Raw genomic sequence first — 23,608 nt, 5'->3', positions numbered from 1 at the left:
GTTCATAATTAAGTTCTGATTTATTACTTTTTAGTTATGCTGAATAACTGAAATTTTACTACTACTAATAGAGATTCCGTTTACTATATTCCATTTAATACAAAAGTTTTGCTTCAAATTTGTTGGCTGGAACTACAGTGGCACTAATATAACACTGGCTTTTCCACCTAGATTAATCATAAGAGGAGTCACTGTGGAGAGTTCTCTGACCCCTCTGCCTATCAACTGCTATGTCTTCTCAGTTTTGGCTCCTAAATATCTCCTGAATCTCTCTAGTACTCTCCATACCCAGTACTCATGTTTTAATTCTGGCCTTAGTTACTTCTTATCTACACTATGAAGCCTCCTAATTGGTTTCTCTTTCTCAGGTATAGTCCTAATCCATCTTTTATAAAGTATTTTTATCTAAAAATAAATTTTGTCTAAAAAGAAATTTCATGCTGGGCACCATGGTGCACATCTGTAATCCCAGCAGCTTGGGAGGCTAAGGCAGGAGGACTACCAGTTCAAAGCCGACCTTAGCAATGGCGAGGCTCTAAGCAACTCGGTGAGACACTGTCTCTAAATAAAAAATACAAAATAGGGCTGGGCATGTGGCTCAAGGGTTTAGTGCCCCTGAGTACAATCCCTGGTATCCTCCCACCAATTTTTTTTAATAAAAAATTTAATTAAGGCGCTGAGGTTGTAGCTTAATGGTAGAGAACTTGCCTAGCATGTATGAGGCCCTGGGTTCTATCCCCAGTACCACATAAAACTAAATAAACAAAATAAAGCATTATGTCCATATACAACTGAAAATATTTTTTAAAAACAAAAAAATTCATTAAAGAGATTATGTAATATCCTTAAAATTGTTCGTTTAATGAAATTCTTTTGAACCTCATCTATAAGTTCCTTTTGTGAATCCTGTTTTCTGGACTTTTTCATTTTTTTCCTGTGATAGCATATAAAAACTTCAAATTCCTTAGAATAGTATACAGATACTTTTTTTTTAGGTTTTGAATATCATTTCTCCATTCTCCTGTTGTGCACCTTTTACTCCAGCCACAGAGAGCTGAACTCACTCTCCTGAAGTCAAGTGTTTCATGCCAAAACCATCTTCTAGGTGGATTCCTATTTATTTTCAAGAATCAGCTTAAATGCTCTGTGCTCCAAGAAACATTTCTTATACTCTCAGACATAAATGGTTCCTTTTCTATGTTCGCATTCCTACATCTCAGCAAATAAACCCTCCTGTAATAACTGTTTGAAGTTTTACCAATGGAGTTTGTATACTTGGGAGGTAGAGGCAGTGTTTTCTTCATTTCTGCAACTTTCACAATATCTAGGACACAGTGATGATGATGATGATGATGATGATAATAATAATAATTATTATTATTATTATTCTTTTGAATGAAGGAGATAGAGTAGATACTTAGTATTCTGGATTTAATTTTCTAGGTTGCAAGCATCCTTGAAGGTCTATCATGTGGTAACTTGTAATTTGCAGAGGAAAAAATTTAAATTGCAGATAAATAAATAGTGATTGCTAATTTAAAGTATTGTAAGTATACCTTCACGGTAGCCCATTTTAATAATTACTGGAAAAGGAAACATGCTGTGGAAATTGCTTACTCTTTGATCTTGAAATTTGTGCATAGTATCCCTTTATAATGTACATAAATGATTGCTTGTTTATATCAATTTTTTGCAGGCTTAATGGGATGTCCATTGTTAGTGAATTCACTGTCACTATAACTAGTTTATATTGAAGTTGTAACTATAATTATTCTCTCTGTGATGTCTTCTCTCATCATTGTTTTGTTTTTGGTTACCCAATATTCCTCATCTTTTTAAACATATATCCCCGTACTTCTTTTCTGAATTCCTTTTGCTTTCCCAGAGACCTTCCTTCATCTATTATCCTCTCCCATAATTACAGCTTCTCCATCCCCACTAGCTTTCTTCCTTCAGCACCTCTGCCACCATCTAATAGGAGAATCTTCCTCTAATCATTGTCTTCTTGTAACCATTTCCCAAGTCTTTTCCTTCTCTTCACCAAAGCATTTTGAAAATGGCTTCAGCAATCATCTCAAATTCTTTATTCCCATTGTTTTCTTAATTCATTTTATCTGATTTCCATTCATAGTACAATGAAACTGTTCTTACAGTGATCTCTAATGATCTTCACGTTTTCAAGAAGGAGATATTCTACTACTAGATCTCTCTGTAGCATTTGACTCAGTCCATCAATCCAGTTGTGGTTTGTGTTTTAACTTGGGATTTCTTTCCTGAGCTGCCACTCTATATGCTCATCTGAGTGTCTGTTATACCTGGATGTGCCGTAACATCTCAATGTGTGCAAAAATGAACTCCTTCTCCTGTTGTGTCTGCTTTTTTTTTTTCCTGATAAGTTCAGTAAAGAGAAGTGCAATCAAAACCAATAATGCCTCCCTAGTTATCCTTTCAAATTCAATGAGATCTAATCCAGTTTTACTTTAATTCTTCTTTTTGTCCTAATTCCAAGGCCTTATTGTTTTCCTCCACAAATGCCTCATCACTAAGGCTGATCCTAGTCTCTAGATATTTAATCTCTTCCTCACTTCTCCCAAATGTTTATTTTCTGAAGCATCTTTGGTTATCTTATTCCTGCATTTGAAATCTTTCATTGCTTTTCAATTATGTTAGAGATGAAATATATGTAAGTGTATGACACAATGTGTCTTAAGAAAGTGTCTCAAGACATCATCACATTAGGAAGCAGAGAGAGAAAGATGGACTCCACTTGCCAGATATACAATATACAACACAAAGGCACCCCCAGTGCCCACCTTCTTCAGCCACACCCTACCTGCCTTCAGTTACCACTCAGTTAATTCCCAGCAGCAGGGGCTGGGGTTGTGGCTCAGTGGTAGAGTGCTCACCTAGTATGCACAAGGCACTGGGTTTCATCCTTAGCACCACATAAATGTAAAATAAAGATATTGTGTTACCTAAAACTAAAAAATAAATATTAAAAAATCCCATCAGCATATTAATTCACTAATGAGTTAAGTCTCTCAACCCAATCATTTCACCTCTGAATATTCTTGTCTTGCTTCACATAGAAGGTTTTGGAGGGCACCTCATATCTAAACCACAACAATGCCATTTTATAATGTGGCCCCAGTATTTCTGTCTAACCACAGTTCTTGTTTCCCTTGTGTACTGGCCAACTTTAGAGCAGGTCTTAGGAGGCATTTCACTCTCCACCTTGCATGCTACCCTCTTTCCCCATCTTACCTTTCCTTCTCACTATCCCCTGCTCTGTTCTCATATTTCAGTCCTGATGTGTGACTGCCATGTCTTTGCTTTATTTTCCTGTTCACTCATCTAACATTGTCATCCTTCCTCTGTCATTTTTTTATGGCACTGATTAATTTTTAAAAATATTTTTAGTTGTAGACGGACACAATATCTTTATTAAGTGGTGCTGGTAATGATTTGTGTTGAGTCTTGCTGTACTGTATGTAATCTCCCTGACAAGAATTGTGTTTTATCTTGTATCTCAGCAACTAGACTATGCCTCTGGAATATACTTAATAAACTTTGTTAAATGAAAATTATACTTGATATTTGATTTCCTTCAGAAATACTCTATATACGATTATATTGTTTCCCCCGCCTCATTATATGATGCAAAGTAGGTCTGTCCTTTAAAAATTATCACAATTCAGGGCCGGGGTTGTGGCTCAGTGATAAGAGCGCTTGCTCTTATCTGTAAACTATAGGACGCATGAGGCACTGGATTCTATCCTATCACCACATTAAAAAAAAACTAAATAAACAAAAATGATCACAATTCATATATGAACTTAGAGATATATGGAAGTAGCTCGAGATACATGTGACCACCAGTTACAATAAATGTGATAAAGACTTTGTGATGTAATTCTGACACTTCCCAGAGTTGGACAAATGTCATAGTTTAGGGGCACAGTTGAAGTATTGCCCCCATTTCTAATATTAGCTGCAAAGCTTAGGGCTTTCCAGAGATACACTTTCTTCTGATTAGCTAGAAACACATTTGGGGAGTCCCCATGATCCCCTCTGTTTCAATAATTGACTAGAACAACTCCCAGAATTCAGGAGAACACTATAATTATAGTAGTTTCATTATAGCAAAAAAAGGGTACAAATCAGAACCAACCAATGAATCTGGGCACTGAAAGTGAGGATTACATGTTCTCCCCCCATAAAGAAAGAGCATGGTACACTCCTGAAAACATTGATATGTGGCATTCATTAACCAAGGGAAGTCACCTGATCTTTGGTGTCCAGAGTTTTTATGGGGTTTTATTATGTATATAGGATTGGATCATTGGCCATACAGTTGAACTCAATCTCTGTATATCCTTTCTTCCCGTCAATCAGGCTATTACTACATGGCTTAAAGTCCCAAAATGGTTGGTCTTTCTGACCTATCTAACCTCTATCATGAGACACTGTGTTAAAACTATCTTTAGGAAAAGCTCAGAACCAGATGGCAACACTGTTAAATTTTACCAAACTTTTAAAGAAGAGCTAATGCCAGTTCTTCTCAAAATAGTCCAAAGAATTGAAATGCAAGGAATCATTTCAAACTCATTCTATACTCTGTTGCCAAAATCAGACAAGGACACAACAATAATGAAAATACTGGCCAATATCCAGTATTAGGAACATTAGGAAAAAGATTTCAACAAAATACTAGCAAATTTAATCAACAGCACATCAAAAAAGATCATTCACTGGGCTGGGGATGTGGCTCAAGCGGTAATGTGCTCGCCTGGCATGCGCTGGGCGCTGGGTTTGATCCTCAGCACCACATAAAATAAAGATGTTGTGTCCACTGAAAACTAAAAAAAATAAAAAATAAATATTAAAAAAGATCTCTCTAAAAAGTAAATATTAAAAAAATTATCTCTATCTCTCTCTAAAAAAAAAAAGTTCATTCACCACTATCAAATCAATTTCATCCCTAGCTACAAGGATGTTTCAATATACATCACATCAACAGAATGAAGAATAAAAAAAGTGATCATTTCAATAGAATGAGAAAAATAAAAATCATTTGATAAAATTTGACGTCGCTTTATGATAAAAGGCCTGAGCAAAGTAAGTATGGAAGGATCATACCCCAAAATAACAAAAACTGTATGTAGTAAACCCATAGCTAACATCATACTGAATGGAGAAAAACTGAAAACATTTCCTCTGAATTCTTTGGAACAAGTTAAGGTGTCCACTTTCACTGTCTTTATTCAATGTAGTACTAGGAGCTTTAGCCAGAGCAATTAGGAAAGAGAAAGAAAGAAAGGCCATACTACTGGAAGGAGGAAGTTACAGTTTATGTATGTGTATGTGTGTGTGTGTGTGTGTGTATACATATTACACACACACACACACACACACATACACATATATACACATATATAGGTAAATGCTGGAGAGAATATGGAGAAAAAGGACCACTTTTACACTGTTGGTGGGATTTTAAATTAGTACAACCACTGTGGAAATCAGTATGGCGTCTCCTCAAAAGACTAGGCATGGAACCACCATATAACCCAGGTATATCACTCCTTGGTATTTATCCTAAAGAATTAAAGTCATCATACTAGAGTGATACATGCACACCCACGTTTATAGTATATAAATTCAGAACAGACTATGGAATGAACCTAGGTGTCCATTAGTGAATGAATGGATAAAGAAAATATGGTACATATATAGCATAGAGTTTTACTCAGCCATAAAGAAAATGGATAGAACTAGAGATCATCATGTTAAGCAAAATAAGCCAAACTCAGAAGGTCAAGGGTCATATGTTTTTTTCTCATATATGAAAAGTAGAGAAGAAAAAGGAAAAGTAATATGGAATGATTTCATGAAAATCAAAGGGAGATCAGCAGAATAGAGGCAAGGAACCAGGGGATGGGAGGAGGAAAAGGAGAGGGGAAGTGCTGGGAGTGAGTTAGCCAAATTACATTGTTATATTGTGTGCATGTATAAATATGTAACAACAAATCCTATCATTATGCACACCTACAATACACCAATAAAAATAATGAGAAAAAAAATCTTCAATAACAAAACAAGTAATTTCCAGTTTAAAAATAGGCAAATTATCTACATAGATTCTTCTAAAAAAAATACAAATAGCCAACAAATATGTGAAAAAAATGCTCATTATTATTAGCCATTAGGGAAAAACTAATCAAAATTATAATGAGATACCATCTTACCCCAGTTAGAATGGTTATTATTAATAATAATAAGAATAATAACAAGGGCTGGGGATGTGGCTCAAGCGCTAGCGCGCTTGCCTGGCATGCGTGCGGCCGGGGTTCGATCCTCAGCACCACATACAAACAAAGATGTTGTGTCCGCCGAAAACTAAAAAAAAAAAAAAATATATTAAAAATTCTTTCTCTCTCCTCTCTTCTCTCTCTCTCTCTCTCTCTCTCTCCCTCCCTCCCTCCCTCCCTCCCTCCCTCTAAAAAAAAAGAATAATAACAACATGCTTGTGAGTGCTTGTGAGGATTAAGAGAAAAGGGTACTCATATACTGTTAGGAATATAAATGAGTCACTATAGGCGTTTCTCAAAACTCTAAAAATACATCTATCATATGGCCCAGCTATCCCACTTCTGGATATATATTTAAAGGAAATGAAATCAGCATACCAAAGAGATACTTGCATGCCCATGTTTATTGCAGCACTATGCACAATAGGTAAGATATGGAATCAGCCTACGTGTCCATCAACATTTGAAAAGATAAAGAAAACATAGTATATATACACAATGGAGTATTATTTAGCCTTAAAGAATAAAATTCTGTCATAGCAAAATGTGTGGAACTGGAGAACATCATGGTAAGTGAAATAAGACAGACACAGACAAGTACTGCATGTTCTCATATGAAAAGTTGATCTGAAAGTAGAACAATGGTTATTAGAGATTGGGAAGGGTATGATGGGAACAGGGTTGGAAAAAGGAAGGTTGGATCTGATCAGTGCACACTGTATGCATGTATAAAAATACCTTCCTGAACTCCATTAATATGTTCAATTAGTATGTGTCAATGAAAATAAGTTATTAAAAATAATGAACTATTTTTTAGCCCACCATAAATAATAAAGACATTCCTTTCATGAGGAAATTTCAAGGATTTAGGGGCTACCTCTCAGGAATCAGAGAGAGACAAAGGCCTATGACATTGTTTATTATACAATAGCCTTAGACCATCTAAAATAAAACATGGAAACTAAAATTATATTCACAATTTCTGTTCATTTGTCTATTTTAACCATGATCATTAACAAAGAACTTAAAAGAATTTGGAATTCATTCATATACACATTAGAAGTTGGTGTGACACTTAAAATTAGGTCAACAGCATAAACTGAATGGAATAGTATACTATAAGCATTTTAAACATGAATTGACACACATCGAAAGATGGTAGATATCACAAACATTGATCAAAAGAAGTAAGACACAAAGGAATAAATACTGTTTGATCACTTTTATGTGAAATTTTAAAACAGGCAAATCTATAGGGCATGAGGCTTGACTGGAAAAGTGCTGTCAGGAACTTTCTGGGGTAATAGTCTTGAATGGTTTCTGGTTCCAGGGTGTATATACTGTCAAAACCTCTCCAATTCTACAATTAAAGTTTGTGAATTTTACTGTATGAATTTACTAAACAAAAACTCAGTATACCAAAGCATATAAACAAAGCATTTATAAGATTAACTCAGAACAAATCTCTTAACTTTTTAGTTATTAATACCTCATTATTACATATATTGCAGTTTATTTCAAAATGACATTATGTGATATGATCTAGAATAATTTATTTTATTAATGAAAATCAATGTGGTGAGCCGTTTCTGCGGACTGTGGTCGCCATTACAAGATGGCACTGGCTCCGCTGTGGTCTGTAACAAACAACTCCTTATTTGGGAGAGTTGGCGCATGGTTTTTTAACACCCTATGAGAAAGCTCCACGTGGCAGCTTCGCATTGGGGCTTGAGATGCTTTATTAAGGCTGGGAGAGGCATCCGAAAGGAAGAAGAAGAAATATCAAGGACCTGAATAAACGGCTGAAAGAAGATTCCTGTTGTTGCGTCTTCCTTGCGGGCAAGGGGGTCGCGACAAGTGGTGCCGAAACCCGGGAACCAGAACTTTCAGACGTCAGGGGTGGTGCACCGGATAGTCCCAGGTAAGTGGGACCCGCGACCAAAGCGGGGATAGTCCCAGTAAGTGGGATCCGCGACCAAAGCGGGGTCAGCTCCTCTACAAAGAAAGAGAGAGCCTCATATTTTATTGCAGCTGCAATGTGTACTTTCACTTTTGTTTTCTGTGTTTCTTTTGTCGTCTGTGTCTTTTGTTTTCTGTGTTTCTTTTGTTGTTGTGTCATGGGTGCCGCATCTTCAAGTCCGCTTCTCCTGGCCCTAGATGGCCTGTTACGTTCCAAGGGCCTGGAAGTGAAGCATCGTACTTTACAGAGATTTTTACAGAAGATAGATATTGCTGCACCGTGGTTTGCATTTTCGGGCAGCCTTACCATACCTAGTTGGGATAAATTAGGCAAAGATCTTGACTTTGCTTCTGAGCAGGGCATATTAGAGGGCGGGGTGATACCCCTTTGGAGAATAGTCCGTAGTTGCCTCACAGAGGACAGATGTCATGACGCACTTACTAAAGGACAGGAAGTTCTAGAACAATTACATGAGGAGAAATCAGAGACGGCAGGAAGTGAGGTATCTCGGGAGGATGGAAGTGTGCGGAGCGTGAAACAGGGGAAGAGGCGATTGTATCCAGATCTCAGTGCGCTGCGCACACCTCCATGTGAAAGTGGGTCAGAGGAAGAGGAGAATGAGGAGGAGGAGCTTGGGAGGCTGTCTCGCCAGCTAGGGAGTTTAGCTGTAGGAGAAGGGAGCAAAGATAAGCAGGGGCTCAAGAAATGTGATCCTCCGGATCCACCGCCGTATGGTGGGGGTGTTTCGGGGAGAGCTTTCCATGCTCAAACATGGAGGGCTGTTCACGCTGAGATGGGTCTTGCTTATCCAGTTTTTCAGGACGATAATAGGGGAAGATTCCATGAGCCTTTAGATTTTAAAATTGTGAAGACCCTGGCGGAGTCTGTGCGCACTTATGGGGTGGATGCCGCCTTCACACTAACTCAGGTGGAGAGTCTGTCTAGATACTGTATGACTCCCTCTGATTGGGCTAGCCTTGTTCGGGCTTGTGTTTCCCCAGGTAAATATTTGGACTGGAGAACATTTGTGTTAGAGGGCGCAATAGAACAGGCCGCCCAAAACCATGCGGCGGGACATCCTCATTGGGATAAGGACATGCTTTTGGGGCAAGGTAGATTTGCTAATCAACAGACAGGATTCCCTCTTGAGGTATATGATCACAGGGGATTCTATTAAGTATTTGGGAGCAACAATTGGGTATGGCAAATTACGACCACAAAAAATCACCATACGAACTCAGGATCTCCAAACTCTAAATGATTATCAAAAACTGCTGGGAGATATTAATTGGATACGAGGATATTTACATATTTCTAATGTTATGCTACAGCCTTTGTATGCTACTCTTAGGGGTGATCCAGATCTTACTTCCCCTCGTAGCCTCACTAAAGAGGCTAGAGCGGCTCTTATGACAGTAGAAGAAGCTATACAACATGCTACTTTATGCAGGCTCCAGAGTGATAAACCTTTCCAATTATGTGTGCTTGCCACTATGCGGCAGCCTACTGTTGAGCGTGCTCATCGCACCTTAAAGGAAACTTTACAAAAACAAAAGGGGGGAATAGGAGCTGAACATACTCCTAAAGAACGCCTGTCCTTAGCTCTCTTTACCATTAATTTTTTGAATTTGGATATTCACGGTCGCTCTGCGGCCGATAGACATGTGTCCCCTCAGCCCTCTGTGATTGGCTATGTTAAGTGGAAAGATGTTCTTACGGGCCAATGGAACGGCCCCGACCCCGTGCTGACATGGGCACGAGGATCTGTATGTGTTTTTTCCCAGGATAGCATGGAACCATTGTGGGTCCCTGAACGCCTGACAAGAAGAGTCTTGACGCCAGCTACTCAGCAACAAGAAATACCATAGCAACCCCGTGATGAGGATCTTCATTCTGCTGAGTGCTCTGGCTCTGGTGCTGGTGCCGATGACATGGACGACACCAATGCAGTGGTGGGCAGCGGCACGGGCTTGGCCAATGCCGATGCCGGTTCATGATTTAATGATTCCAGGAATGCCTCCCGTATCATTGGCGAATATTTGGCCGGAAATTGGTCCAGATAAAGCTATGATCATACAAGCTCTTGCAGCTTTAGAAAATGGCATCTCATCTCAAGTCTGGCTTGCGCAGATTAAACAGTAAATCTTTGACATGGTCGTTGCACCCCAAGTTTTATGAACATTGCACTGGGATCGACATGTCTTTCTTTGTTATTCTCTTAGTGTTGGAAAGCCCTTGCACTCTGCCGGCTTTACTGCCATTGCACGCAGATGGGTTTCCACACTAGTGCTTTTCTATCGCCTTAAGACCCGTGCCTTTCTTTTAGGGTGTTGCCAACTTGTTTGTCGTCGTATTTCTATACAGCCACAGTTCAGCCTCAGCCATCCCCCTTCGTCCACCATCATCACGATACAGGATGCGAGGCAAGGCACTGCACTTGAGTGATCCTTGGAGTGGACCTCAAGGAGAGCATGTCCTATTGCATGCGGGTTAGACGCGTCCACGCCCCGTCCCACGAAAAAAGGCGTCGGCTGATATGGCCTCAGATCTGGGGAAGGGCCCTCCTTGGGGCTGAGCCATACTATGCAGCCACTTCTGCACAGTGGGATAGGACCTCTACTCTCGCCTGTATTGTTTTTGGAAAACAAAAGGGGGAACTGTGGTGAGCCGTTTCTGCGGACTGTGGTCGCCATTACAAGATGGCGCTGGCTCCGCTGTGGTCTGTAACAAACAACTCCTTATTTGGGAGAGTTGGCGCATGGTTTTTTAACACCCTATGAGAAAGCTCCACGTGGCAGCTTCGCATTGGGGCTTGAGATGCTTTATTAAGGCTGGGAGAGGCATCCGAAAGGAAGAAGAAGAAATATCAAGGACCTGAATAAACGGCTGAAAGAAGATTCCTGTTGTTGCGTCTTCCTTGCGGGCAAGGGGGTCGCGACAAATCAACTTGTCTAAAAATATCTTAATAACTCATTCATGTTCTCTCCAGTATGCCTTCATCAGAAATTAAATGTTCATCATTAAATTAAAAGAATACAGAACTGTCAAGTCAAAAGCAGGATCATAGGAAAAAAACTTTCTAAGAGCCTGTTACAATATAGTTTTATTTTATTTTTTAAATTTGTTTGAATTTTATGTTCATTATTTCAGTTAACCTTAATCCTGGTAAATAGTTTTAAGTTGCATTTTACAGATAGAATACCGAGTTTTAGAAAGGATATGTAACTTAGGGCTGGGGTTGTGGCACAGTGGTAGAGCACTTGCCTGACACGTGTGAGGCACGTGTATGCCATTCCATTTACTTTTTTTAAGCTGTTGACTTAATTTGGTTTGATTTTCAACACACATCACAAATAAAATTGTTATTATTGAAGAAGGAGACTTAAAGACACAAAGCAAGTAAAGTAGTACCAAGGTTTTTTATTTCAAAATTTAAGCTCTTTCCACAGTACCTTCTTTCAGATATCAATGAGGAGTGGATTCAAAAGCAGCTTAAGATTTATAGACTGGAATCCTGTAGGGTCTGATGGATTGATCACTCCAGAGGGGCCCAAGGGCCTTGACTTCTTGGCTGCCCCTTCTTCCACTGCCAGCCACAGGCCCCAAGTAATCTCTGAACTTGATCTGTTTCCTTTCGGTACCATGAAAATCAGCAGCTGCTCCATTGATCAGTTCAGCTACAGTTCCATCAATAAATACTAAGAAACAGAGGTGAGCCACAGGGAAGAGTGAAGGTAAGTCAGCACAATATATTCTTTGAAAGCAGGGAAAAGAGCTGTGTCTCTATAGTGTGGTAAGGAGTAGCAAAAATAAAAACAGAGAAACAAGGACAAAAGGGAAAGTCCACTCAAAGACAATTGAAGGTATACTGAAACAAGAATATTTTACTATGAAGGTTAGCTTTAAAACAAAGTAAAACAACAACAACAAAAACCTATGTTCCAGTGAAAAGCAAATGAAAAAATTAGCATAGTTATTGTTTCTGAGACAATACTGATAGATGTGTAGGTGTTGGAAATGAAGTAGAGAAAATTGTGGACTATTGTTATTTTAGTAAAAGAGGTTAACTGATTAATTTTTTTAAAGCTTAGACTATTGTGAAATATATGAAAATTGAATTAGCACAGTTTCTGGAAATGCTTAGTTCTTAGAGTGAAGCCTGTTTCTCCCAGTTAAAGTGTTCAAGCTAGCCTTAAACATTCTTTTTGAGTCTCCATGTTATCTAGTAAATGAGAGGTTTAGACGAGATGTACTAATAATAATGATCACTGCCTTTTACTTATTGTCTTCCCGATCCTAGATGCATACTAGATGCTTCAAATAAGTTTTCTTATCTAATTGGCATCCTTATGAGATTATATGTGTTTAGCTTCTTAATAAGAAAAATAAAACCCAGAAAGCTTAGGTCTGAGATCTGAACCTGAGACTCCACTTGAGTCTAAATTTTTATTTACTTAATTTTTTGCCATACTGGGGATCAAACTTAGAACCCCACACATGCTGGGCAAGCACCCTACCACTGGGCTACTCAAAGCTTTTTACCACTGTTTTATCCTGTCTACCTGTGGGTATGACCAATGTAGAGTTAGATGTGAATCCTTGAATGTCAGAGGACTTGATTATTATCTTGCTTTTCATTTGCAAAACCAAGCAGACAAAGATTGGAGGTGAAGAACTGCCTGGTCAAATTCAATTAATAATAATATTAAGGAAGATTGTATTTTATGATTTCTTTCTTGTAGCTACAACTTTGTCCTCTTTTCACCATGTTTAACATGGTATTTTGCACATGATTCTCAGTAAATTTTGGTTGACTACAGGTAGAAAAAGACTAAAATAAATTATCAGTTCTGCTTGCCTAAAAGTACGTGTGTGTGTGTGTGTGTATTTTTTTATACATATAAACACTCAAAACTTTCTTTTAAGCTGTTTGACATGAACAAATGGATAATAGACAAGAGTTTGAGGTAAGGGTAAGTTCAGAGCCTTCTACTGCTGATGAGGGTGGGAATAGGGGAAGAATAGTTGATTCTGCCTGCCACTGCACAAACAAATTGCATATACTCCTTTGGAGGCCAAGTCTTGTCCTCTCTGGTGGTGATATCTTTAAACAGTTTCAGCTATAATTTAGAAGCCCCTTGTTGTATTGTGTGCATATATGGATATATAATAACATTTCATCATGTACAACTATAATGCCTTAATAAAAACTGTGGGGAAAAAAAGGAAGCCCTTTCTGCATTCTCTCCATCTTTCCACTTGTTAAGGTGTTCTCTTGCTATTTATTACAGAGATACTTGCTTTACCCTTAATTGTACTTCTTTTTTTAATTATATTTTCTTTTTTAAAAATTTGTTTTAATTAGTTACACATGACATTACAATGACCTTGATTGTACTTCTGATAGTGATTTTTACTTTTGTCTTCAAAAAATATTTCTCTTCCTTTTTTCAAATAATTTTGTATTATTTAGTCTTTCATTTTTAATAAGAAATAATAATAGGGCACTTATTCATTCACCATTGCATTTGAATGTTGATTCCACAAAAATATTTATTGAATAATAGTACTCATCAAAAATAAACCCCTATGTATTATGATTTGTGAACTAAATGAAGGTACTCTACCCCAATACTAGTGTTAAGAAAGGAATTTTTTTTTAATTGTTTTTAATTCCGAGATCCAATGGTCTTTCTCCTGAAGGCTGGAAAAAGTCCTTTGGAGAATAGTTGAAAGCCCAAATAATTTATGGATTTATTTTTAGTTAAGGAAAAACAAGTGGAGGTTTTCAAGATGGCAGAATAGAGGAGATCACTTTCCTGGCTGCTCCATGGAGTAAAACCAAGAAAGCAGACAGGCAGCTTCTCAGCAAGTGGGAAAATATAAAAAAGTGGGGGGACTTTACTGGAGTTTAAAACTGGACATTCAAAGCAGATCAGAGATTCAGGAGGTTGGATATAATAAACTAAGGAAAAAAAAATCCCAGTAGTACAGCCACTGCCACAGCTGAGCCAGAAGCACCAGCCAGAGCAATCCTTCCTTGATCATAGTGGAGGGATAAGGGAATTAAAAGAACCCACATTTTGGGAGGCCCGAGGTGTATCTGGGTATGGAGCATTTAGAGATCAAGGACATTGCCCAGCAAACCTGAAAGACATGCTGCCCAATATCTGTGTTCAGGGAAAGAAGGGACCAGCTCTCCAGGCAGCTTGCAGAGGATTAAGAAAGAAACATTTTGCAGCCCCTGCACTGGGGCTGGCAGCTGAGGGGGCTGGTTCCTGGCAAACCTGAATTTGGCCTAATATACAGACTCAGTAAACATACATTGCATGACATGGAGTGTGCTTACACTTAAGGGGAAAATCAAACATGGAGAGATGTTTACACAGGGGACAACTGGTCATGGAAACTCACCCAGCTCTACCCTTCCCCCTCTAATCTGACTCCTTGCAGGACTGGATGGGAGAGATGCATCTGGCCAGGAACTCAGAAGTGCAGAAGTAGGAAAGATTACTTAGACTGATTCTGAGACCAGTCATTGTGGGGTCCAGAGGCAACGTAGGGGACTAAGAATTGGGTCCCCCACTATATGAGTGGAACCCAGGGGATATCCCTGCAGTCTTCCTGTGTGGCCCAGCAAGTACTGGGCATGGGAGATGGTTTTTTTAAAATTCTTTTTTTCTGTTTAATTCTGACCTTAATGGTACATGGACATTTATACATTTTCATGTTTTTTCCCTCATATCTAGCATTTTTGAAGTCAATTATTTTTCATGGATTAGTTTTTTTTTTGTGAATTAGGATGTTTCATTTGTATATTTTACTCTTGTTTTATGTTCTTTTATTTTTATTTTAATATTTTTAAATTTTTACTTTATATATATTTTCCTCCTACCTGTTACCCTTTATTCTCTCTTTTCTTCTGCTAACAGCCAATCTCTATTGCTTACTCTTTCATTCTTCCTTTAATTTTTAAGTTTTTCTTGCCTCTTCCCTCATAATCATCACATCCTGTCCACCACCTGAAATTATAAACCCTTTTGCAAACTTGCTATTTTTATTTCAGGCAATAACTGATCATATCACTTCTGTTTATTGTGATAATTAACATTGTAGACATCATAGTAGGAATGATTTGGTTAATACTGTATATTGTTTGCGTTGGTTGTTGTTATTATTTGTCTTCCCCTAAACAGTGAGGTACTGGAAAACTTCAGGGACACTATAAGTCCACAGGATAGAAACTCTACTGCCTCCGATCCATACTCTTAGATGAGTAGCCAAACAACATGAAAAAGCAAGGAAACAAGTTGCCCAAAACAAACTAATATACTCCAAAAACAGAATCCAACAACACCACAGTGGAAGAAATGTCAGAGAAAGAGTTTAAAATGTATATAGTTAAACTGATCTGTGAAATAAATGATGGTATAAGAAATGAAGTCAGAGAGAAAATACAGGAAGTGAAAGATCACTTCAATAAAGACACAGAGATTGGGGGGGGGGAACAAGCAGAAATCCTTGAAGGAAACAATAAGCCAAATTAAAAATTCAATAGAAAGCATCACCAACATACTAGACCATTTGGAAAACAGAACCTTGGGTAATGAAGACAAAATATATAGTCTTGAAAATAGAGTTGACTATGGAGAGAAGATGTTAAGAAATCATGAACAGACCTTCCAAGAACTATGGGATAAATGAAAACACCAAATTTAAGACATATTGTGATAGACAAAGATGTGGAGATACAAACCAAAATAATGCAAAATTTTTTTCAATGAAATAATATCAGAAAGTTTCCCAAACCCGAAGAATGAAATGGAAAATCAAATACAAGAGACTTATAGGACCCCAAATATACAAAATTACAATAGACCCACACTAAGTCACATTATAATGAAAATGCCTAACATACAGAAATACAGAATAGGAACAGAATTTTAAATGCTGTGAGAGAAAAATATCAGGTTCGTATAGCGAGAAACCAATTTGGATTTCAGCTGATTTCTCAACCCACACCCTCAAAGCTGGAGGTCCTGGAATAACATATACCAAGCTCTGCAAGAAAATAGATGCCAAACAAGAATCCTATATCCAGAAAAAATTATCTTCAGATTTGAAGATGAAATAAAAACTTTCCATGATAAACAAAAGTTAAAAGAATTTGCAGTTAGAAAGCCTGCACTACAGAATGTTCTCAACAAAATATTCCATGAAGATTAAATGAAAAAAAAAGTGATAACCAACAAAGGGAGGAACTACACTAAAGGAGTAGTCAATCAAAGGAGAAATTAATTAAAATTAAAAACTAGAAATAAACCAAAATGACTGGGAATACAAGTCATACCTCAGTAATAACCTTGAACATTAATGGCCTAAACTCATCAATCAACAGACACAGACTGGAAGATTGAATTTAAGAAAAAGATCCAACAATATGCTGCCTTCAAGAGAATCACCTCATAGGCAAAGACACCCACAGACTGAAGGTGAAAGGATGGGAAAAAACTTATCACTCACATAGATTGCATAAACAAGCAGGGGTTTCTATCCTCCTATCAGATAAAGTGGACTTGAAGCCAAACTTAATCAGAAGGGACAAAGGAGGCCATTTCATGCTGCTTAAGGGAATTATACATTAACAAGACATAACAGTTGTTAAATACTTATGCCCCAAACAATGGAGTATCTATGTACATCAAACCTTTCTGAGTTTCAGGAATCAAATAGACTACAACACAATAATACTGGGTAACTTTAACATGCCTCTGTCACCTCTAGAATAGATCTTCCAAACAAAAACTAAATAAAGAAGGTATTGAAGTAAAAAATACAATTGATAATTTAGACTTAATTGACATATGGAATATTTTATCCATCAATGACTGAATACACTTTCTTCTCAGCAGCACATGGATCTTTCTGTAATATAGACCATGTTATAAAAGCATTTTTTATAACACAATTGTTTTATTACCTTAATATACTTTTAGCATCTTTAGGGTTATTTTGACAGCTCCATTTTCATTGATATTAATTTTTGTGTTCTTGCTTTTTTCTTGATTAGACTTCTTTTTAAATAAAATTTTAGTTATATAATTTTTTTCTATGTCACATGTTTCTGCTCCTCTTTATTTTTTGCTTCATTCCTACTACATAATTTAAAATAATTTGATTTGTTATTTTATCTTCTCTCTGATAGAAGTGCTTTAAGTCATAAATGTTCATCTGAGTACTGTTTCATCCCAGAGATCCTGATATTTTAAGCTTTTATTATCACTTAGTTCAAAACACTTTTTATTTACTTTTATTGTGCTTTCTTCCTTGACCTCTGAGATATTTATAAATGTGCCATTTACTTTTGAAATAGTTGACCTTTGGGGGTGGGATTATATTTATCTTAAGGTGATTGATTTCTAATGTAATAAATCATACAGGAAACACAGTCTACATTATTTCAAATTTATAAAAAAGCAATGGAAATGCTTTTTATATTGATTGTATTGGTTACATACATGTCAAAACAAACCAAATTGCATACTCCAAATATGTGCATTTTATTGCACTTCAATTTTACCTCAATAAAGCTATGGAAAAAAAGAGAGAAAACGTGCATAAAGATTATGATCTCATTGAAAAGTATTAATTTCTACCAATTGTGAAACTCATGTACTTTAGATGCTATTTTTATTCCCAATGATATTTCTTTTTCACTTCACTAAAGACAAAATAATGTCTACCTCAGTAATCAACCAGTTTAAGTTCTATTTAGTTATCATGGTTTAAATAATCCTATACACCCATTTGTCCTATATGCACTCTATTAAGCGTGCTTGCCTTTAGTCAGCCAAACTAAAAATATGACCACTCATGGATCTTTCTGTAATATAGTGTGTTAAACTAGGCATGTGATGGACAGTTTGCCTCTTTCCTGACACCAAAAGGTACTGATTATATTATATTATAGTTGTATATCAGAAAAGATTCTGGTATATTAGGTAATATTTAATAAGGAATATATTATCATTTTTTCTGTAAAAAATTTGAAGACTTTTCTAGAAATTTTCCTGTGCATTAAAAGTGTTACCAATATTACTATCGTAATGCCCATTTTGTCATCTGTGACACGAAACTAATTTCCATAATGCTTGGCATCTAAATAGCCATGACTACACCTGTTGCCAGGCCAGCCCCTTGGGGAGTGGTTTTAGCATTTGAGAAGATCCAAAAAATTTGGTACTGGAGAAGCTCCAGCTGGAGGAAGGGAAAAATACTTTTTGGAATATTTCAATTATTGTTGCTATAAATATATTGCAATCCTGCCTTTACTTCCTCAATCCCCTTTCGTTTTTCAACCCACTGCAGTTTCACCTCTTTCCCTAAACTCCACTGAAACAGATCTTGCTAGGTCACCAGAATTCTTAGATGTCAAAATCCATGAACAGATTTAGGCTCTTATGTAATGTGACACCTTAACAGTGACACTGTTACTTCAACTTCTGAGTTTCTGAGGTTCCTGTCTGCTAACTAGCCTGGTTTCAGGATGCCAGCCCATACATTCATGTAAGTTAATTCCCTGAAATAAATCTCTGTAAAAATATACATGTACATATGTATGTGTACATACTAATACACACCCCATTGGTTCTATTTCTCTGGAGAACTCTACATTTGTGGCTTCTGTGAACCATTTTTCAAGTTCTCTCCCTCTCTGAATACTTGCATACTTTGTTTTCCCATTGAATTATGGATTCTGTTTTCACTTCTTTGATGGTTAGTTTTAGGTAGAAACTTGACTAGGCCATTGTATCAAAATCAGACACAAATCAGACACTAATCTAAGTGTTACTTGAAAATATTTTGTAGATATGGTAAATATCTGAAGTCAGTTGACTTTAAATAAATAATGTGGTGGGCCTCATGTAATCAGTTGGAAGGCAATAAGAGCAAAACGGAAGTTTCCTAAAGAAAAAGAAAATGTCTGTCAAGATTGCAGCATCAGGTACTGTGGATGTGGCTCAAGTGGTAGCGCCCTGGCCTGGCATGCTTGCGGCTCGGGTTCAATCCTCAGCACCACATACAAAGATGTTATGTCTGCCGAAAACTAAAAAATAAATATTAAAAAATTCTCTCTCTCTCTCTCTCTCCCCCCCTTCCCTCTCTCCCCCCCTCTCCCCCCTCCCTCTCTCTCCCCCTCCCCTCTCTCTCCCCCCTCCCCTCTCTCTCTCCCCCCTCTCTCCCCTCTCTCTCTCTTTAAAAAAAAAGATTGCAGCATTTTATTCATCATGTTGTCTCTTTATAATTCACTTCATTTTATCAGCTTGTCCAGAATATATTTTTTAACTCCAGAATATTTACCAGTCTCTTATCTGAAGTCCTAATCATATTTCTAACTATAATGATACCTCAACACCATTTTAAATCCAATGTGCCCTACCTCAACTCCTTTTTCTTCTTATTTACCATCTCAATTGCATTTCTTCACCTAATCATCCTATATAGAAATCTCCAAGCTATTCTTGATTCTTCCTCTTTCATCTTGATCTAATCAGCCTCTAAACTTGGACAGTTTTTTCCTTGTTAGTAACCTTTTTTTTTTTAAAGAGAGAGAGAGAGAGAGAGAGAGAGAGAGAGAGAGAGAGAGAGAGAGAGAGAGAGAATTTTTAAAATTTTATTTATTGGCGGACACAACATCTTTGTTGGCATGTGGTGCTGAGGATCGAACCCGGGCCGCACGCATGCCAGGCTAGCGCGCTACCGCTGAGCCACATCTCCAGCCCCTTGTTAGTAACCTTTGAATCAATTCCTTTCTGATACTTCTACCATCTTAGGTTAGAATCCCCTCAGTCATCCCTTGCATGAATTTTTTTTACCTGATTTAAATATTTTTAACCTCATTTCCTTGTTCCCTCCCAGCATTTTATATCATCCTCCACAAATCCATAAAGATTATTGTTCTTGCAATAGTTATTGCATTGCTGTGTAATTATTCCTTACAAATAATTTGTCTTCCCTTCCACATTTGAAATCATTCATTACATTTGTATGATGCATGAGCATGAAATTCACCATTTTCTTTAGGAGAAAGATGAACTTATTTGCTGAAAGTAGAAATTATACTTTCCTAGATAATAAAATTGATCTATAAAATTAGACAATTAAATTCAGCTATATTTTCCTTTAGTGTTTCTGTAGCAATTCAGTTCTTTCCAATATAGGTGTTCTTAACCTGGCATCAAAAATAGACTCCTAACAGATCTATGAACTCTCTAAAACTTTATTGGAAACTTCTTGTATATTTTTCTAGGAAGAATGATGATAATTTTCACCAAATTCTCAAAAGGATACTTAAGATCCACCATATTGGTTTTGTATCCCAATTAACAATTTCCTAACCATAAGAACTTGGGCAGATTAACAACTCAATGACTCATTTAGCTTTCTCATCATTAAATTGGGGAATAGTAAGAGCAATGGCCTTACAGGTTTGTTGAGAATACAAAATAAGTTAATGCACAATAATGTAGCTCTTATTAGAAAAGTGCCTACAAAAAAATATAAAACACAGAACTTGAAAATGACTGTGATTGAAAATGGAGGATTCAAACCTCAAAAGATAGGTCACATTTGAAGATTTGGGTTTAGAGCAATCTGTATAGAAGCAGTGATTGAAATCACAGAAATAGAAGTGGTCACTACAAGAGAAAGAATGAAGAGAAAGGCAAAGTACTTTGGATGAAGCCCAAAATAAAGAGAAAGGAGCTTATGAAGAAGTTAATAGTATCTGAAAATCCAAAGCAACAATTTTATTATAAAAAGTAAGGTTTAGCCTTGCTTAAGCCAAGAAAAATAAGAACATGAATGGACTAGATATCGTGATGAGGAGAATGTACTAGTTTTCTAGTACCAAATTACCTTAAATGGGGTGCCTTAAAAACAACAGAAACTTATTCTCTTGCAGTTGTGGAGGGCAGAAGCCTGAAATCAAAGGCTTAGGGGGAATCACTCCCTCTAACGCCTTTGGGAAGAATCCTTTCTGGCCCCTCCTAGTTTCTGGTGGTTTCAGGCAGTCTCTTTTGCTTGTCATTCTGTGGCTTACAACCATGTCACTCCAATTTCTGCCCCTTCTTCACATACCCACTCTCCTTCTGTGTGTCTGTGTCTCTGTGTCCAAATTTTTCTTCTTATTTGGATACCAGTCATTGGATTTAGGGCCCCCTTGAATACTGTATGACTTCATCCTAATTTGACTGCATCTATAATAATTCCATATATAATTTCAAATAAGGTCACCTTCGCAGATTCCAGAAAGACATGAATTTTGAAGGGGGCACTTTTCCATCCCTTACAAAGTTACTTCAGAGTTGTGATGCAGGAAGAAGCTATACTTCAGGGCACCAAGGAATGAGTGACATATTAAGGCAGAAATTGCTTTTTTTTTCTGGATATTTTTTAGTAAAAAAGAAAGAAAAATAGGATCATAATTTGAGGCAAAAAAACCACTTTGAGAAAGATAAAAATGGTAATAAGTTATCTAGGGATAGAGATAAACTCAGAAATAGAGATAGACACAGATATTGATATAGTTATAAATTTAAGCATATTTTTAGGCAAAAGTCGGTGAGTGAAGGAAGGTTATCAAGTACAATGGTGGGTGGAGGTTAGTTGGAAAGGAGATAGGACAACTGTTCCTCTGAGATAAGAGGACAGACTGCATTTTGCAGTTTCAATAACTGTTCAAGAAAGAAATGACTGTTATTAATCACACATTCTCTCAAAGAGCATCTGCCTTAGTGTTTGGTCTAGTTTTACACTGTAGATGTCAGTTATATATTTCTCAAACAGATTCTTTTTTTTTCTCTCTCTCTCAAAACAAATTCTAAAATAATTTCTTACAATTAAAATGGACTCCAACATGTTGGAATTCAAAGTCAGTATAATTTTTCTACAGAAAATATCATTTTAGATCATTCTAGAGAACTTCATCCAGAGGTGTTGGAATCTGTAATTTTGCACTTTTGTTGTTGTTATTGTTATGGTTTTTTTTTTTTTTTTTTTTTTTTTTTTTTTTTTTTGGTACTAAGGATTGAACCCAGAGCCTCTTGCATGCTAGGAGAAAGATCTAACACTGAGCCACATCCCCAGTACTAATATCACACTCTTTAAAAGTAAGCTTGGAAACTGAAAATGAAGCAAATTGTACTCTATATATGGATGATTATGTCAATATGAACCCCACTATTATCATGTATAACTATATTGTACTAGTAACAGCAGTTTTAAAAATTGGGGAAAAAATGGTTAAGCATTCTAAAAAAAAAAAAAAAGGTCTTAACAAAAAAATACTTATGTGCTTGGATTTTAGCCCATAGAAAAATGTGTATGTCTATGATTATATATTTATTTTAAAGCTTTGTCAATGTTAACATTAACTTCATATTCTTTCTTAGGTGGCTGGATTCAGTTTGAGATTATCTTTTGTGGAATCTTCATGATGGAGCAGAGCTTAAATAAGTCAAGTTTCCTGATAACGAAATGGCTTTGTTTCTGTGACTCTTGATTTGGTTTTATTCCTTAAACAAATCAATGAATAAAATATGCATTCATGGAGACTAAATATATTCAGATTATACACTTTTACATAAAACCTTCCTTTCTAGCTTTTTATCTTATAGGTTTGCTCAACTTAAAAAAAAAGACTAAAATGCAATAAATAATACTTTCTCAGAGAATGAACTGTTATTACATTGTTGAGCTTTGTTAAATAACAAATAAAAATATAATAGAACAAAAGTGATTTCTCGTGATAATGTAAGGCTTATATTTTATATGCTCATAAAAACTGGCAGTTAGAGTTGTAAGGGACCTCAGAGGTAATCAATTTTTGTCCTTTTTTCAGATTAAGAAATAATCGTTCAGCAGAGCGCAGTGGCACACAACTTTAATCCCAGCGGTTTGGGAGGCTGAGGCAGGAGGATCATTATTTCAAAGCCAGCCTTGTCAACTTAGTGAGGCCCTAAGCAACTCAGTGAGATCTTGTCTCTAAATAAAACACAAACAAGGATTGGGATGTGGCCCAGTGGTTAAGTGAGCCTGGGTTCAATCTCCAGTATCAAATAAAAGGATTGTTCAGAACAATTTGGTGGGTTACACAGAGTCAAGAAGAAAAAGAATTATATACTAGATTCTATATGCCATGCTTTTATATTAAACTTATTTAATTCTTCATGTAACAGTCCAGAAGTAGACACTCAGAGATTACATCATCTAAGAACACCCACCTGGGAAGTGACTGCACTGGGATTAGAACCCGGATAATCTTCCTGGAATCAAC

The 23,608-nt window shown here is 36.8% G+C and overlaps 1 long non-coding RNA gene across 2 annotated transcripts in view; it reads left to right on the top strand.

The window, feature by feature from the left end:
• LOC308656412 overlaps positions 1 to 23,009 on the top strand; it is a 37,607-nt gene extending 14,598 nt beyond the window's left edge. For both annotated transcript variants that reach the window (XR_014023721.1, XR_014023722.1), the window contains one exon: positions 22,725 to 23,009. This is a non-coding gene — a long non-coding RNA (uncharacterized lncRNA). The remainder of the gene's footprint in view (positions 1 to 22,724) is intronic.
• Positions 23,010 to 23,608: the final 599 nt, after the last annotated feature.

Source organism: Spermophilus citellus, assembly GCF_964194105.1.
Source record: "Spermophilus citellus genome assembly, chromosome: 9".
Taxonomy (NCBI): domain Eukaryota; kingdom Metazoa; phylum Chordata; class Mammalia; order Rodentia; family Sciuridae; genus Spermophilus; species Spermophilus citellus.
Note: the sequence above shows the minus strand (reverse complement) of the source record. Positions and strands in the feature narration are given on the sequence as shown.